We start from the raw sequence: 17,294 nt of genomic DNA, 5'->3' as shown, positions 1-17,294 counted from the left end.
ATCTCCAGCAGACACCAGTGAGCTTTGAAAGGCGCCCAAACTGCCGTACAATAATTAGCTTAGGGCTGTCTCTGCCCGCAAGTGGAAGGGGGAACACAGGGATGTGCGGGGCACTTGCCTTTTGTGCCACGCGGGTGGGTAAACCCTGATGTGCGGGTTTCGTCCGCAGTGAGTGTCGTGCCTTTGGATTCAGCTGTGCCCTGACGCTGCTGTGCATCCCAGGGCACAGACGCTGCGGGGGAGACGGCTTTCCCCGCATCACCCCGGCCCACGAGCCTCGCTGCGCTTCTGCCTCCGAGGCGGACCCTTCCCATATTTCATAGGCTCCAGCCCTCCCATAAATCGGGGGTTAATTGTGATTCTTTCTGAGCGCAGGCAACCGGGAAGCTTCTGAAGCATCACTTGCAAGTAGGAGCTCAGAGGGAGGGGCAAACTTTATGAAATCCAACTTCACGGCTTTTTAGGCTTTTTAACCGAGCCGTTTGTTGTGCGTGTGTGTGTGTGCGTGCGTGCGTGTGCCTAAAAAACACAGTAGGTACAAACGTTGCAAAGTCCTGGCGCCCTTTCATTAAGAGAACCACTTAGGACGGGTGCAAATCACCCACGTGGAGCTTTGCACAGCCCGCGTCTCTCTGACACGCAGCCCGGTTTGTTTAGTGTAATAGTCAAAACATTTTTTCTTCTCTCGGGTCATGTTGATCTGTAGTATAATTTGAATTCTCAAGCTGTTATCCATACATCATTCCCAATAGCATCCAAAGGAAAGGAAACAATTTCATATTCTATAATTAAGCACTAGGAGCATGCAACAGGCTGGAGGGGCCCCGGGGAGGGCCGGGGGTGCAGGGGGGCCGGTCTGAGGTCTGAGCTGCAACCCCTCGGCGCACGGGCCTGAGCCTCACGGAGGAGACCCTCTTCACATCCGTCTGCTCCACGTTCAGGCGCGTAGCCCCCGCTCCCACCGCTTCCCCTCCTTGAACGGAATCTTTCTGGAAAATTTCAGCCTGTGTGACGGATGTATTCCAGTGGGGATGGTCTACTCCCTAATTTAAAAAGCAACCACTCCTGGGTGCACAGAGCGGTCCTATGTACTCCGTGCTGGAGAAGGCTAGGCGGGTCCTTTCTTTTAATTCCCCCCCCCCCCCCAACAGGAGAGGGTTTGAAGAATTGCTTCTCCCATGGATACCGGAGAGGGGAATTTTAAGTAGGAAGAATGTAATCACCCAAATTGGAATTCAGCCAGGACACTGCCAGGGCAATTACTCCTCCTCTCGCGCTAAATACCAGGGGAGCGTGAGTGACCCAAGTGGCACAGACCTGCGGTTCTGCACCCCCGTTCAAGCCCCGGGGCCCGCCTCGCACAGACTGGCAACCTCCCCCCCCCCCCCCCCCCCCCCCCGTGTCCTTCAGCTCAGCCCTGTCTCTGACCCGTCCTGCACCAAGGTGCTGTGATTCAAAGGGCTTTAAGCGGAGATGGCAAAAGAATTTTTTTAAATGACAACTCTCACTTATACCTGCAAGGAGCGGCTCCCGTCTCCGGGCCCCCACCCGTCGATAGATGAGATTATTGTCCCGCGCCTGTCCAGCTCTCGGGGACTCTGGCAAGGCTGCTTCTCTTCTTGCCACTTCCATAGCCCAAAATTGAGCAGCCAAGAGGTTGTGACCTGCTCCTTACGAACTCAGCCTCCAGGCATGCCCGACCCCAGGCTGCCCCCCTCCACCCCCGTCTCTTCTTTGATGGGAAAACAACCTGGAATCCATGCACCACTCAACTATGCAGAGCTCTCTTTGAGGACAAAAGTTTGTATTTCAGACAGGCTTTCCGTATCACAGGTAGGACTGTAGTGAACGTCCTTGGGATGATCACCTTTGCACAAGTCTCTGATTATGCCCTTAAGATAAGTTCCTAGTTGGGTCTCCTGGGTGGCCCAGTCGGTTGAACACCTGACTCGGTTTCGGTCCGAGTCATGATCTCAGGGTCGTGAGATGGAGCCTTGCATTGGGTGTGGAGTCTGCTTAAGTCTCTCTCTCCCTCAGTCCCTCCCCTCCCCACTTGCTCTCTCTCTCTCTCTAAAAATTAATAATAAATGTTAAATAATAATAATTTCCTGGCTGTGGAATTATTGGTTCGAAGGAAATGCACATCTTTAAAAATGATATAAATGATCAAATCACCCTCCACAAAGACTCGCCTGCTCCTGCTGGTTGGTTGGATCCTTGTAAACTTTATCACCTGCACATTCAGATTCCGTGTCAATTGAAAGACAAAACACGTACGTCTTCCCTGCCGTCTGTCCCCAGGCTCCCACCCTGTAACTCCTCGCAGTGACCTGGCTTTCCCGGCTGTGTGGCATTTGTGGTTTGCATCAACAGGCTGGTTCTTTGGGCTGGGGCGCCAGTGCGCTGGGGTCAGGGGTGGTGTTTTATTTGAGACCCTAACCCCAGGGCCTGGCCTGGCCTGGCCTCCCACGTTGTTCGCATCTGTGCTGCGGCTCCACCAAGACCTGTGCTGGTGTGAGTGAGGCCCTGGGTTCCTTCCCAGAGAGCATGCTCAGGCTGGATGGCACGCAGAGCAGAGGACAGGAAAGGACACAGTGTTCGGAGCCAGGCCCACCGGGTTCCCACTGCCCCCCATCCCAAGCCGCTGTGTGCGCATGAGCAAAGTCACTTAGTCTCCCAGGAATGTGGGACCACAGTGTCTGCCTGCCTTGCAGAGGAGCTTCGAGCTTTAAGGTCAACTAGATGGTAACACCTGACTCTGGTTTTGAGTCTTCTGGTTCCCATTCATGGTCATCTAGTGTCATTTCATCAACAAAGTTGTCACTAACTGGCAGCCAAGTGAGAAAAATGAGACTCCGACGGTGAGATTTTCTTAAAGCAAAATCTATTCAATTCAAAGGCCTTATCTTACTCAGACATGATATGATTGCTACTTTTTTGCTGCTAAAACCTCCTTTTGTTTATGAAGTGATGGTGACTGGATGTGGGAAGTTGTTTTATTGTGTCTGTATTTTTAATCAGACACACACACATACACACGAAACACAATAGGGAATGACTCTCTCCGAGTCCCATTGACGCCAACGATTGTTTTTGGCTCAAGACATAAAGAGCTCAGAACAACCGGTGAGGCTGGAGCTCCAATTGGACTTCTGATCCAATATCCCAACCCCACGTCTGCCCTGGGAGTAGAGTAGGAGCGGGAAGGCAAAACAGCAAGTGTCCCCGAGCGAAATGCCCACCCTTGGTTTTGAGTATTGGAAAGAACAAAATGAGTCTCTCTTTTTTTCAGGACAAAAATGTGAGAAGTCTGCCTGGGGGCCCATATGGAACAGTGACTTGTGGGGGGAGCTCGCCACCCCCAGGGGCACCCCTAGACTTGCTCTCGGTTTGGCTCCCCTTCTAGCTTCATCATCCCCATCCTTCTTCACTCCACATGGTTTCTCCAGCTTATTTGTCATCCATCTCATGAAGCGTTCTAGTCCCCTGTGGCTCATGACCGTTTCTAAAAATCAAACCTCTCCATAAAGAATGGAGACATGCCAAGGTCCGGGAGATGCACACGGGGACTGAAGGCTCTGGAAGCCAACAAAGCCATCTTACATCACCTTATGGCCTGGGTGTTAGTACAAAATCTTGCCGTATCTTGGTGACTGCCATTCCGTCTTGTCCAAGGGATTGCAGATCCCAGCACCCCCAACCCTTGGCCTCATGTCTCCCGCTGTGATGCATGAGACTTAGGCCAGATACATGTAGAAACCACCCTTGGAGGAGGCAAATTACTAAGATCTGTTCAGAGAAGCATGTGGGATGCAGTACCGCCCCAAACAAGGTCTCATTCTTTGGCCAGGACTTGAGGAGCAGCCCCAAAGGCCATGGCTTTGAAGACTTTCAGCACCTAAAGGACCCGGGGTTCTCTGGCTGTGAAAAGGGGCTTTATGAGTGCAGAGGTTGTGGAGCAGGTGCGGTTGATGGGAAGGAGGAGGACACTAGTGGGTCTTGTCATGGCTTGAGTGGTGGCTCCCTGAAAGACCCCTAGAGTCCGTGACTGTGACCATATGTCAAAAAAGGTCTTTCCAAAAAAGAAAAAAAAAGAAAAGGAAAAGGAAAAGGGTCTTTGGGGATGGAATGAAGTGAAGGGTCTCAGGATGAGATTGTCCTGGATTATGGGGGGGGTTGAGGGGCTAAACCTGACAAGTCGTTATAAGAGACACACAGACACAGAGGAGAAACAAGGCCATGTGAAGACCAAAGCAGAGACGGGCACAAGGCAAGGCCAGGAGCCTCCAGAAGCTGGAAGAGGCTAGGATGGAGTGACCCCTCGAGCCTTCTAAGAGAGCAAGCACCTTGAGGTCCGTCGCAGGACCTCCAGATTGTAAGAGAAGACGTTTCTGTCTGCCAACGATGGCAGCCCCAGGAAACCGATACAGGCCTCTCTGGGCAGAGGCAGGCCTCTGTCAATTTAGGGTCAGAGCAGTCCCCGATGGTGCCGGGAGGGAGAGGCAGAGGTGGGCGCACACAGGGAGTGACGCGGTGCCTGCAGCCCCTGGGGAGGCTCCAGGGAAACGTGCCCCAAACCCAAGGGGTAGCAGCCTGCTTCGGGAGCCTTGGCGGGGCTCTGAAACCACCGCAGAGAAGCAGAAAAGGAGGATGAAGTAGGTAGGAGAGACAGGACACATGCACATGGATGCCTGAGCAGAAACCACGACGTGGCTCGTGACGGCGGAGACCTGGAAAACGTGCCAAGTGTCCAACAGTCGGGGATTGAAAAATACCGCACAGCCTTGCAATGACTGTGCGAATTCATGGTCGTTAGGGCTCCAGATACACAGTAGAATGAGAGCCGTCAGTTGACAAATGTGGTGTGATCCCGAACCTGTATTATTGGAAACGTCTATTCTGCTTCGGAAAAGCCTAGAAGAAAAAGCTCCTACGTGTGATTATCAGAGGTTGGGGGGAATTATGGGTGATTTGGGCTTTTATTAATTTTTTCCCTCTCTTTCCACCTTTTCTAGTTTCTTCCACCGTGGAATCCATGATCGCATAATATTTTTAAGGCTTTGTGTTTTTTTTTTTTAAATAAGATCCTTAATGGGAATTGAAAGATCGTCTTTTAAAGTGAAGCCCTTCATACAAAATTGTCAGCAAAGTTATCTGTCTGCCTAAAAGAGCTTCCAATCCCCCTGGTGGGAATGGGAATTAGTTCAGTCCTTTTAGAGAACAATCGGGCAGCGTCTATTAAAATTTAAACTGCACATACCCTTTGATCCAGCAGTTTCACTCCCAGGCATCTATCTTAGAGAAATTCTCAAATACCCATGCAAATAGCTTGTAGAAGGTGTTCGCTGAAGCATCACTTGTAACCGCCAAAAAAAAAAGTGGAAGGGAGCTGATTGTTCCAAACAGGGGAAGGGTTCAATGAATGGTGTGTATCGCCGGTGTGGAATACTATTGAACCGCTAAAAAGTGTGAGGCAGGTTTGTACACACTGATATGAAAAGATTTCTGAGCTATAGTTAAGGGAGAAAAAAAAATTTTGTGCACTATGAAGTTGCTTATAGAAAAACTACCAACCAACTTTTGTGTGTGTGTGTGTGTGTGTGTGTATAAAAAATATATATGTATGTATACATATGCAGATAAAACATATATATATAAATATATATATATTTGCCCAGCAAAAGAGATGACAGGCTGTGTCAAACCCCCCTCTGCCTCTTCCTTATAAGGACATTGGTGATTACATTTAATGCCCACTGGATCATCCAGGGCCTTCATCCCACGGGCATCCTGAGTCAGTTGTCACACTGTGCATGGCCAGGCAGAAGGAGGTGGCTTTGGGAGGGGAGTGACAGGGGCAGGGGCCTTGCCTTTTGCTTTCTCTAAGTGTGCACTGTTCGAATATTGTATGTTAAGAATACAGCCACGATTAGTGCATTAAGATAAATCAGCTGGATGCATAAAGACGCTGGAAAGCTTTCGTGCACCGAGGCGGAGCACAGGACTGTGGGCAGGCACCCTGCCCTTCCCTCCCGTGTCATCACGTGAGCACACGTCACCTCCTCTCTCTGCTCCGTGGTCTCATCTGTCCCACCACCTGTGTCCCATCGCAGTGTCCTATGCCCCTCGGAGCTCAAAGGGTCTCCGCTCCAATTCTCTGTTTGCAGTGACAAAAGAAAAAATTCATTTCCCTTCCTTTGGGTGGGTGGGGACCCACCATGTTGCTCTGCACCACGTTGCTCTGCAGGGGAGAAAACAAAATGAGGGGAAAAAAAAATCAACCCCTCTCATCACATGACTCCTAGAGCCCACCTACTACCCAGAGCCCCCAAAGTGCCTCTTCTGCAGAAAGAAGGCTACTTGCCCCCGACCCAGTAGACTTTGAAAATAGTTGATGTGCGAAAAGATTTTCTGAGACTTTGAGAGGGATTTTTAGTACCCTGCTCTATAATAACCAGGAGGTGTTTAATAAACATGATATGCAGCAGTTGCTAAGAGAATCTGATTTATGTACAAAAGCAATGCAGAGCAACTGCTCATCGGGGTTGTGTCCTTTTCTTTGACTGTGAATCCTGATATTCTTAGGGAAGCAGTTGGGCTGAACTTTATTTATAATCAGCTTACAGCATGGATAGCTGTACTGTAAGTGCTTCTCAAATTACATAGCAAATCTTGTTGTCTCCTTAGGCAAATAAGAGGCCCACATCATAAGCTTTAATTGTAATACAGGTCACTGTCAAGGGTAAAATATTTTCCAAACCCTTCTGATTAGTGAAATCGTATCTGACTGAGGCAGGGGCTGGGGCCACAGCCGTAGCACCTGAGGACAGCTCAGAAAGCATCCAATAAATAAATTGACGTTAGGGAAATCTCATTACGAGAAAAACAAAAATTTGATTTTTCTACATTTGCGTTGGAAGAGTTCACCAAGATGCACGGATCGCTCGTTCCAAGGAGCTTCCCTCCAAAATGAGTCCTAAATACGTTCCAGAAAATTCGAGACAACAGAGGAAGGCTTACTTCAGTAGCTGAGAGGGAGAGGTCAGAGCAGATGGGAAAGATTAATTTCCCAGAAACTCAAGCAGGACACGCACAAGACTTCGAGGCTCTCTCCCTTCACTACGGCTGCCCGGCAGAGGGAAGCCACAGCGCAAACCCTTAGCTGTGGGTCTACAACCCCTCTCCATGGGAACCTCCGCAGAAGGATCCCAGAGAGGCCGAAACACCTTTCTAAAACGTTCTCACAGTCCAAGATTAACACGTGATGGGTCGGAATCAAAAAGCAATCCTGCTTTTTTCAGCGCCCTCTTAAAGTCTCCGTGACCCGGCTTTCTCATTCTGCGAACTCAGACGGAAGGGAGCTCGGATCAACCGTTCTTAGCTGAGGCTCATGTGGGAACAAGGGACAAGCTGGATCACTCTGGGCATCAGGCACATCCTCAAATTCTCAACAAAATTTAAGACACGCATATATCCCTTTCTCTTTTGTTCATACTCAAAAGTCCAATTCTCAGCTCCTCCACCGCACCTTCTCTGCTTCTTTGTCCCTTTCTAGAAAGGACAAGCAGATCCCTTTCCCCGTACCCAATTCGATCCAGCCTCACTGCAACCCCCGTGGGTTATGCCCTCGGTTAGTACTCAGGTGTCGGTGCATATGAGGCAGACGGAGGGGTTCTCCGGGCACCCTAAACCCACTTATTCCTTCAAGTCACTCAACAAATAGGGATCAAGCACCTGATATGTACCAGGCGTGGTTCTAGGCGCCGGAGGTACAAAAGTGGCCAAGACAGAAGGGGTGTGTGCAATTTATAGTTTGACGAGGCGAAGGAAACCAAACCCAAATAGAAAGCCAAGGGCCAATGGGGATGATCGCTGTTGAAGGAAGCAGCATGAAGAGAGACCGCCCAAGGTCCGCGAAGGTCTCTCGGCGACCCGGAGGTCAGGGCGCGCGTGCCGAGGTGGGGTTGGAGTGCTCTGTGGAAACTCAGCAAGGCTGGGAAATACAAGACCAGTGCTCTCCCCCTGAGCTATGGAGCCAAGGCTGCAAAACCTGTGCCCCATGCTGTGGGGACTTGGCGGTCTGCAGAGAGAGCTGGGTGCTGTGCAGTCGCCCTGCATCCTTTCTAAACCCTGGGACTCAGGTGAGCAGAGCAGATGTACTGTCCCCTTTCCCAGAAGAAGAAGCGGAGGCTGATGGGTAGGAGGCCTGCTGGGAATCCCTCAAGCGGTGAGCAGCGGCTCCTCCTCACTGTTCTGCACACCCCCACCCAGACGCTGGAGCCTTGAGATGTGTTCCCATCCCCGGGATGACCATGACAGGGGTTATACCAGGGCAGGATAGCCTACAGGTGTGCCCTTGCGCAGTGACCAGCCTGCACCACTGCACAGGGCAGCCCTCAGCAGGAGGGTCTCTTTGGGCATCTGAACCGCACTGTCTTTACCTTCTGTTGCTTTCACTCTGGGACTCCATCTGCCTTTCCCCACCTCCTTCCCACCCTGTCTTCCACTTTACTCCATATACGTCAGGCTCCTCGGTGCAAGTGGGCCTCGGAAAATGCTGTTTCTCTTGCTTCTCCCGACTTCGGACTTCTACTCAGGTTCTTAGTTTTCTTGATCCTAATCCACGACACCTGCCACTGAGAAGCATCCCTGACTCTCCCCTCCAAGTCACTAAAACCCTTCTCGAGTCTTCCTGTAGCCTCTCTGACTTTCCCTGCCTTCCCGTCTCAGTCAGCCGCCAGAGTAACCTTCAAGGGGTGCAAATCCCACCATATCACTCCCCAGCCTAAATCTATTCCAAACCTTTCCATGGCTACCAGGACACAGATCAAATCCTCCCAGTGGCTTCCAAGAATTTGCTTCGTGTGGCCTCAGCTTGCCCCACATCCTCACTGGATGCCATGCTCTCCCCTCATCTTTGTCTAGTTTCTTGAATTCACAACTTCGTCCCACCCCAGGGCCTTTGCACATATGGCTTCCTCTGCCAGGAACGCAGAAGGAAACTTCCTGACGTAATTGAAATATGGTTTTCCTGTTTTGCTCTCTCGAAATAAAAGCTGACACTTTGCAAGTGATGTATGCTTCAGACAGTGCTCTAAAATTTTTGTGCATTCACCTATTTAGTCCCCACACAGACACCATGAGGGAGGTGGTACTTATTAGCCCTCTTGCTTTGAAGACCCAGGCTGCAAGGCCCTGAGAGGTTAAACACTTTGCCCAGAGATACACAACTAATTAGAGCTAGAACTGAAATTCAGGTCAGTGTGATCTCAGAACCCCCAGTCTGTCTACTTTCTTGACCCCGTGGGGAAGCTTTCTATTTACAATAGTGTGCGTGCCGCCTTGCCTTATTTTTGTAGATCTAACACAGAAAGAAAGCACGCAGAGCATACCAAGTACCCAACAAATATTGAATATGCAGATCCAGGAGGCAGGAGTAGCTGGGGAAGAGACAGAGCCGTGCCTGGTGCGTTCCCTCCCACCACCCACAGAGCTGGGTGGTGATCACCGTAGTGGTTTCCTTGGCTGCCCTAACAAATCACCGCAAAATCCGCGAGTTTCAACACCACCACTTACTCTCTTCCACTCTGGAGGTCGGAAGCCCAAACCTGGTATCAGTGGCAGGAACCAGGGGGTCATGGGCCTGTGCTCCCTCCCCCCCAGAGGCTCTAGAACAGAATCCGTTTCCTGGGCTTCTAGAGCTTTCTAGAGCTGTGTTCCTTGTATTCCTTGGCTCACAGTCGCATCCTTCACTGCCAAGGCCAGAGACTGTAGCATCGGGCTTTAGAGGCTGCTCTGTCTTCTGTGCAAACTCTCCTCTTCCTCCCGTGGTAAGAACACTCAGGAGCACATTTAGGATCCACCGGACAGTCCGGGATGGTCTCTCCAGCTTGAGATCTTTAACCTACTCACATAGAGGAGGCCCCCGTTGCTGTGTACGGTGACGTACTCACAGATTCTGGGGGTTGGGGCCTGGCTCTCTTTGGGGACCATTAGTTAGCCGGTCACAATACTAATAGCTGTGAACCAAAAGCTAATTGTCATCTTATCACCTGCCACTCTCCGAGCTTTACACGGGGCTCCCATCAGACCTCACCATAGGGCTACCACACAGATACTCAGCACCGCTCATTTCTCCAGTGAGAAGACCAGGGCTTAGTAAGAGGCTGAATCAGGATTCGAACCCAGGCCACTGGGGGTCCAAAGCCTTGCAACTAACCCCATGTCACCTCTAAGCTCAGCAGGCACCTCAGGAGGGCAGGGAACAGACCCAAGCACCGAGGTAAGGGGGCCCCATAGCCCTCACGGAAAACCTCATGGAAAACCTCCCAACCAGCTCCAGACTGACGCACCCCGGCCGCCTCGGCATGGGCGGTGAGCCCTCTGCCCTGGAGCCTGGGCACCTGCAGGCCAGGCAGGTGGGAGACCCGGCCGACCCCGCCGCGTGTCAGCCTCACTCAGTGCCCGCAGCTTTATGGCCTCGCGCCCTGCAGGCTCCGTCATCGCCAGCCACTCCGACTCGGGAGCACTGCACCTCGTTAATGTATTATTTATTTTATTACCTTATTGTGGAAGTTGGTGTTTATAATTCGCTACTTTGTATAATGGCCTTCTAATGCACACAGTGCTAAATAATTTAACGATGTCTTGCCACGGCCCCCCAAGAGCCCAATTCCTTCATCCTGCTAACTAGGTCAACGGTTTAAGTCCAGCCCCGTCGTGTTCCTTTTCTGTGGAGCATCCGGGTGGAGTGGGTGTCACCGAGAGACGCAGGCCGGGACCAGGGGTGACTAGCATCCTGGCATCTGGAACATAGGGGTGCTGCCCGTCACCTCTGCCTCGAGGGCAGGGAACATGCCTGGTGGGCTGAATAAAGGTCCCCAAAGACTCACATCCTGAGCCCTGGGACCTGTGGATATGTCCCTTACACGGCAAAAGGGATTTTGCAGATGTGATTGAGTTGAGGACATTGAGATGGGGAGGGTGTCTTGGATTATCTGAGAAGGCCCAGTGTCATCACAAGGGTCCTTGTGGCAAGAGGCAGGGGCCTTGCCGAGAGTCCAAGGAGAGAGGCAATGTGAGAGATCTGGAAATAGTACACATCTGGCTTGAAGATGACAGAAGGGGCCCCAAGCCAAGGAGTTCAGGTGGCCTCTAGAAGCTGGGAAAGGCAGGAAACAGTTCTTCCTAGAGCCTCCAAGAAGAAACTGCCCTGCTGACACCTTCACTTTCACCCCATATCCAGTTCCTGACTTCCAAAACTATAAAAGAATAAATGTGTGTTGTTTAAAGCCAGCAAATTTGTGACTTGTTCTAGCAACCGTAGGAAACTAATACACCACGTCCCACCTAACACAGAGCTTGGCACACGGCGGGAAAGTCTGCTGAAGCAACGAGATGAGCTCCGGCATAGATGATGCGGGCGGAGGGTTGATGGAAGGCTACCCAATGACCCGTGAGCATGGACGCAGCATCCAGACACATTGACACCAGCCTGGCGAAATCCGGGCCAGATTCCTAAGCCTTGGCCAAATGGGATTGGCAGGCAAATGGAGCCCACAGAAACCCCAGACCTCCACTACAGCTAATGGGCTCCATGTCCGCTCCTGCCAAGCTTTTGGCTGGTGAAAAGTATGATCACTTGCTGGTAGTCAGATGTGCTTTGTAGACACCAGGGTCCCCACCCCAGCCAGAACTCTGGAGGCGGGCAGCACAGGTTTTACAACCCCCATAACAGAGGTGAGAAGATGTACCCCGGGGCTTCTGCGAGCCAGGGGTGGGCCTGGCACACCTGGAGTCCCACGACCCCTCGTGACACCGAGCTGCTGGGGCGTGCCGAGCTCCAGATGCATCTTTTCTCCTCTTATGGGGGCACTGATCCACCCTGTCAGGCAGCACAGGGGAAGGATCCAAGTAGGTCCCTAATTTGATAACCAGCTCCTGTATCACTGATGGCTCTTCCATATGAGCTATAGGTTAGGGAGGCAAATTCCTTTTCCTTCCCCATCTATCATTTGGTCTCTGGTCAGCCAGTCAGTCACCAGCCATGATAGAACACCTCCCTTGAGCACCCATGCACTCCACCCACAGGAAAAACAAACATATGAAGCATCAAGTTCCCGGCCCTGGGGACCCGGTGTCTGCAGGATAAGCTGGCCAAGGGCCAGGAAAGTCGGAATCCCGGAGCAGAGGCCATGAGAACTTCAGCTAACTTTCTCCTGTTAGTCTCTAGGTGCACCGTTTGCTGGGGCGGGGGGCGAGGCAGGGGGGAGCCGACAGGAGGAGAAAACATTAAAGTTGATGTGACCCACAAAGAATGAGCCAGGGCCCTCCCGGCCCCCTGTGATGACACAGTAGGTCGAGGACAAGCCTCCTATTTACTTATGGAATTTCCCCAGGAGACCCACGCTCTCAAACAGAAAACCCACACATGCATCTGAGTGCATGATGAGGAGCCTGTGTTCCAGAGACAAGGCAGCTCCCCCCCCCCCCCCCCCGGCAGAGTGCTGCTGGTGTGGCCTGTGGTTGTGGGTTTGTTAAGGTTCGATGGTGGGTTTACGCCCACCCCTTCCTTCATCTGTTCACGCCACACCTGTGCATTGAGAGCCTAGTGGGGCTGGGCGCGGCTGACACCGCACCCCCGACCACCGAGGAGCTCCCACTCTGCGTGGGGAAACGGCCATCAGCAGGCTGCCGCTGGGTGGGCGCTCAATGCCACGGTCCGGGGAAGCTCCAGGGAGGGACAGGGGCGTCAGGAGGACCCAGCCAGCCTGAGAGGCATCTGGGGAATGTGACACCTGCTCCCAGTCCTGCACAACGAGGAGCTCATCAGGCCACGCAGGTGGAAAGGTGGCTGCCATTCATCAGGAACCCAGAATTAAGAGGACATCGAGTGTACTCCTGGAAACACAGGATTCCAGTCTTTCCTGGAAGGCTTCCTCCTGGCTGAATAAATGGGCAACTTGCAACTTTAGACACCCGGGGAGGCCATTAAGATGCTACGTGGTTTGAGGAAGCGGAGAGCCCTGGCTCTCTGAACCACAGCTAGTGTTCATCGGGCCCATGCTTGTGACAAGCCTTGACTGGACTTTGGGGACACGGCAACGGCCCAGGAACCATTGACCCACAAAGGGAGGGGTGAGTGGTGGGGGAGCCGACCCCCAGGTATCACTAAGTATTCACCAGGGACACATGCTGTTTGTCGGCCCAGTGTCCCTCCTCCTGGGAACTGATCTGTGCCTGAGCCTTTTACAAGATTTCACAAGAAGAAAAGCTCATGGGCGACCAGCAGGGTGATGGTGGCAGGAATTAGCCTAACAGACCCCAACGGATGGTGACTCTCAATGAGTGAGTTGGGGCTACTTGGACATATGCTGAGTTTCCTCAAGAGATTTGCCCACCGCACCCCCACCCTGTCAAAGACACACAGATTTCTCCTTTTAATAATAAGGGAATATAATAATTACCGCCAGCACTATTGCTGAAACTAGGAAACCTTGTGCCAGGTGCTACGCTACAGCACTTTATTGCATTGAATTCTTTTTTATTTTTTAAGATTTATTTATTTATTTATTTATTTATTTATTTATTTATTTATTTATTCATGAGAGACACAGAGAGAGGCAGAGACACAGGCGGAGGGAGAAGCAGGCTCCTTGTGGGGAGCCCGATGCGGGACTCAATCCCAGGACCTGGGGTCACACCCTAAGCCAAAGGCAGATGCTCAACCACTTGAACCACCCAGGCGTCCCTTTCACATTGAATTCTTAACTCCGCCCTGGGAGTCAACTAGCATTTTCTTTATTTTATAGAAAAAGTGGTTGAGTTTCAGAGTAACTGTCTTCCCCAAAGCCAACAGCTAGTTGACGGCATCAGGACTCAAAACCGGGTCTGCCCGGAGTGTTGCGTGAGGATGAGTCAAGACAACCCAAAGACCTCAGGCAGCCCACTCACCTGGACTGCCTGTTAAAAATGCAGATTCCTGGCTCAGCCTCTGACATAAGGAATCAGAATCTGGGGTTGCAGAAAGGAAGAGAATCTAGATTTGCATAAAACACTCCCTGACCTGGGACACTTGGGTGGCTCAGTGGTTGGGCATTTGCCTTTGGCTCAGGGGGTGACCCCGGGGTCCTGGGATGGACTCCCTCATCGGGCTCCCTGCATGGAGCCTTCTTCTCCCTCTGCCTGTGCCTCTGCCTCTCTCTCTCTCTTTCATGAATAAATAAATAAAATCTTAAAAACAAACAACACTCCCACCCCTCCCACCCCTGCATCCTGCGGCACCCCTTTCTATCTCTACTGGGCAAGTCACCTCCTTCACTATAAATTCACGCTGCCCCTCACACAGGAAGACACGGCCTCCACCCCCACTCCCACCCGAAGGGCCATTTATGGCGTGTTTGGTGGTTCTTTCTTCCAGAAGGGGGGCAGGCTGTGCATAGAGCAGTCCCTATTTGTAACCAGCAGGATGCTCTAGGCTCTGCTGCTGTCCTAAGCAACCTTGAGATCTCACTTGCTCGATACGACATGATGCTAAGCGTCCCCTGGCAGGGCACCCTGCCTCACACAGCACTGGGGGACGCAGGGTGATGTGGCTCTGCCGTCTTGCATGTGGCCTCTCAGTCACGGCCGCAAGAATACAAAGTACGGGAGGGTCTCCCGACCAAGCAGTTAAGTGCTGCAGGTAGGAAGAGATGTGGGTCACTCCCTCTCACAGCCTGTTGGCCAGAACAGGTCCCCAGGCCTCTCCAGTGGCAGGGGGCAGGAAGTGGGGTCCTCCCATGTGCCCAGAAGGAAAAGAGGACCGGAGGTGGCCAGGGGGAGAGTAGGTCCTCTGGGGCAGCTGCTCAAATTGTCCCTCTCCTGAATGGCCCTGAGTTCAGAGACGCGTGATCACAGACCACCCTCTGTCCTCGGAAAGGTGACCCTCAGGGAAGGCGCACCAAGGGCTCTGATTGCTCCCGCGGCCCAGAGAGGGCAACTCTCAAGGGAGGAAGAAAGAGAACGAGAGGCAGGGCAATGCCGGGGGAGGAGACCCGGGCTTTCATCCTGCTCCTGCCTTTGACTCTGTGTGACCTCGGGCAAGTGGCCTGAGCCTCCTGGGCCCCCTCCTCCGCGCATGGCAGGCTGGAGGCGTGGGAGGCCTGGCAGCTCTGACGTCCTACGGTTCTAGGACGGGCCATGCCCTCTGACCCCAGGCCCACCCCCACTCTAGGACATGGAGGAGGTTTTCCAGCCAAGAAACCCCGATCGGCAGAGCAGCTCAGCCAGCACAGGTGGAGGCTACCGGGTGCCTCTCTGAACCCCATCCGAGCCCCCAGACAGGGTGGCCCAGCGACAGGAAAGCCACTTGTCCCCGAAGGTCCCCGAAGGTGCCATGTCCACTTTCCCTGGGTGGCCTTGGCAATACCTCGAGAAGGCTCGAACGTGGGGACTCCCCGAGGACCGCCTCCAGGGGATTCCAGTGGGCAGGGGCCTGATAGAGCCCCGGGGGTCTGAGGACGGCCCGTGCCCCTTGCTGCTCCTCCCTGGCTCCTGACCAGACCTGACCAGCCTGGGGCCAGCTCCTGCGGGGACCTCCGCCTCCCTCTGCTGCACAGTCCCCTCGCCACCTCGGGGTGTACACCCTTGGCCACAGGCCGGTGAGAAGCTTCTAGAAGGCTAGCGAGAAGCAAGTTCACCCGGCAGGAGTTACACCCCTCACACGTCTCCTTCCTTCCCTTCAGTCCCTCAACGGGGACGATGCACGTGTGCAGAAAACTGTGACTTCATTTGTCTTTGGTGATTGCTTTCATCTCGCTCCCTACCCCGAGCCCTGTGACAGCAGAAACCCTGATTTTGCCAGCAAGGCTACGCCGCACTTCCAGGGGAAAGCTTAGCGTCTTTTGGGACTTCTCACCCACTTTCTTTCTTTCTTTCTTCCTTTCTTTCTTTCTTTCTTCCTTCCTTCCTTCCTTCCTTCCTTCCTTCCTTTCTTTCTTTCTTTCTTTCTTTCTTTCTTTCTTTCTTTCTTTCTTCTTTCTTTCTTTTTCTTTCTTTTTTAAAGATTATTTATTTATTTATTCATGAGAGACACAGAGACAGAGAGACAGAGACACAGGCAGAGGGAGAAGCAGGCTCCATGCAGGGAGCCCAACGTGGGACTCGATCCCGGGACCCCAGGATCACACTCTGGGTCTAAGGCTGTGCTAAACCACTGAGCCACTTGGGCCGCCCTCGCCCACTTTCAAGGACCCTCCCTTCTCCCTTCCCACGATGAAGTCTGGGCCCAAGGGGTCCCCGCAGTGCTGGGGGCAGAGCAAGGCCTCGTGAGGCCCTAAGTGACCCCCAGGTGGGGCGATACTCACCCCTGGGCCCTCTGTGCCCCCTGAGGAGTAGCACTGTCGTTGGGACTCTGGGCATCCTGCTTTGGCGTCTGCTGGTCCTTGAGCGATGTGCCGTGCTCACTGGTCCTGGTCCCCAGGGCCCACTCCGGTGGCCCCCTCGCCCCACCAGGTCACCTCAGGACTCCAGCCCTGCTGGGCCTCCCGGAGTCTGCAGACTCTATGTTGCTCTCTGGGCACCTTGCCAGAGAGGGTGGGCCTGGCGGGCTGCCCTGGGCCCGCTAACCAGACCTCTTCCCTTGGCCACGTCTCTCCACCACTCTGCACCCACCTCCTGCTCCCGTGGGGGTCTCCATGTCGAGCCTAGAAAGCATGGAAGGAGCGCCCTGCTCAGGGACCCGACCCTGGGACACGGCCTCTCCCCTCGGTGCCCCCCCCAGGACGCTCATCCCGACCCCGAGCGTCCTCCCTTCCCATGCGCCAGAATCTGCCCTCCTTCCCACCTTACGGATCACCCTCCCATGGGTCCTCCCAGCTTTGGCTCCTGAGATCTAAAACCCGGCTCTGGAGGCGTTCTGAGAAAATAGCTTTTCTCTTCAGAGAGCCTGGCTTGCAAGAACATTACCTCACAATGAGTTTTTATTTTTAAAGGCCAGCCGAAACTCAAAGTAGAGCAACACTTCTTTGTTCCAGGCAGTATCGGCCCTCGCTTCCCCGGAGCGAAAGCCTCATGGCCTCAGCTTCAAGTTCAAGGGTCCTGCGAGGGAGCGAGGAGGTGGGAGGAGAATCTGAGTTTCCAAGAAGACAAAACACGAATGATATTTCAAAATAGTATTGCTCCTTCCTTCCTTCCTTTCTTCCCTCCCTCTTTCCTTTCTTCTTTTCTTTAGTTGGACACTGGTTTACTTCCACCTACATCCTGGTCACGCAGCATTCTGGGCGTGTGGTGATGAGTAAGACAGGTCCTTGCCT

The 17,294-nt window shown here is 52.9% G+C and overlaps 1 long non-coding RNA gene across 2 annotated transcripts in view; it reads right to left on the bottom strand.

Moving 5' to 3' along the window:
• LOC112930338 (uncharacterized) overlaps positions 1-16,873 on the bottom strand; it is a 20,021-nt gene extending 3,148 nt beyond the window's left edge. For both annotated transcript variants that reach the window (XR_003237108.2, XR_003237107.2), the window contains exons 1-2: positions 16,826-16,873; positions 16,347-16,685 (exon numbers count right to left, since the gene is read on the bottom strand). This is a non-coding gene — a long non-coding RNA (uncharacterized lncRNA). The remainder of the gene's footprint in view (positions 1-16,346; positions 16,686-16,825) is intronic.
• Between the last annotated feature and the right edge of the window lie 421 nt (positions 16,874-17,294).

The sequence above is a fragment of the Vulpes vulpes genome, chromosome 6, assembly GCF_048418805.1.
Source record: "Vulpes vulpes isolate BD-2025 chromosome 6, VulVul3, whole genome shotgun sequence".
NCBI classification, from domain to species: Eukaryota; Metazoa; Chordata; class Mammalia; order Carnivora; family Canidae; genus Vulpes; species Vulpes vulpes.
Note: the sequence above shows the minus strand (reverse complement) of the source record. Positions and strands in the feature narration are given on the sequence as shown.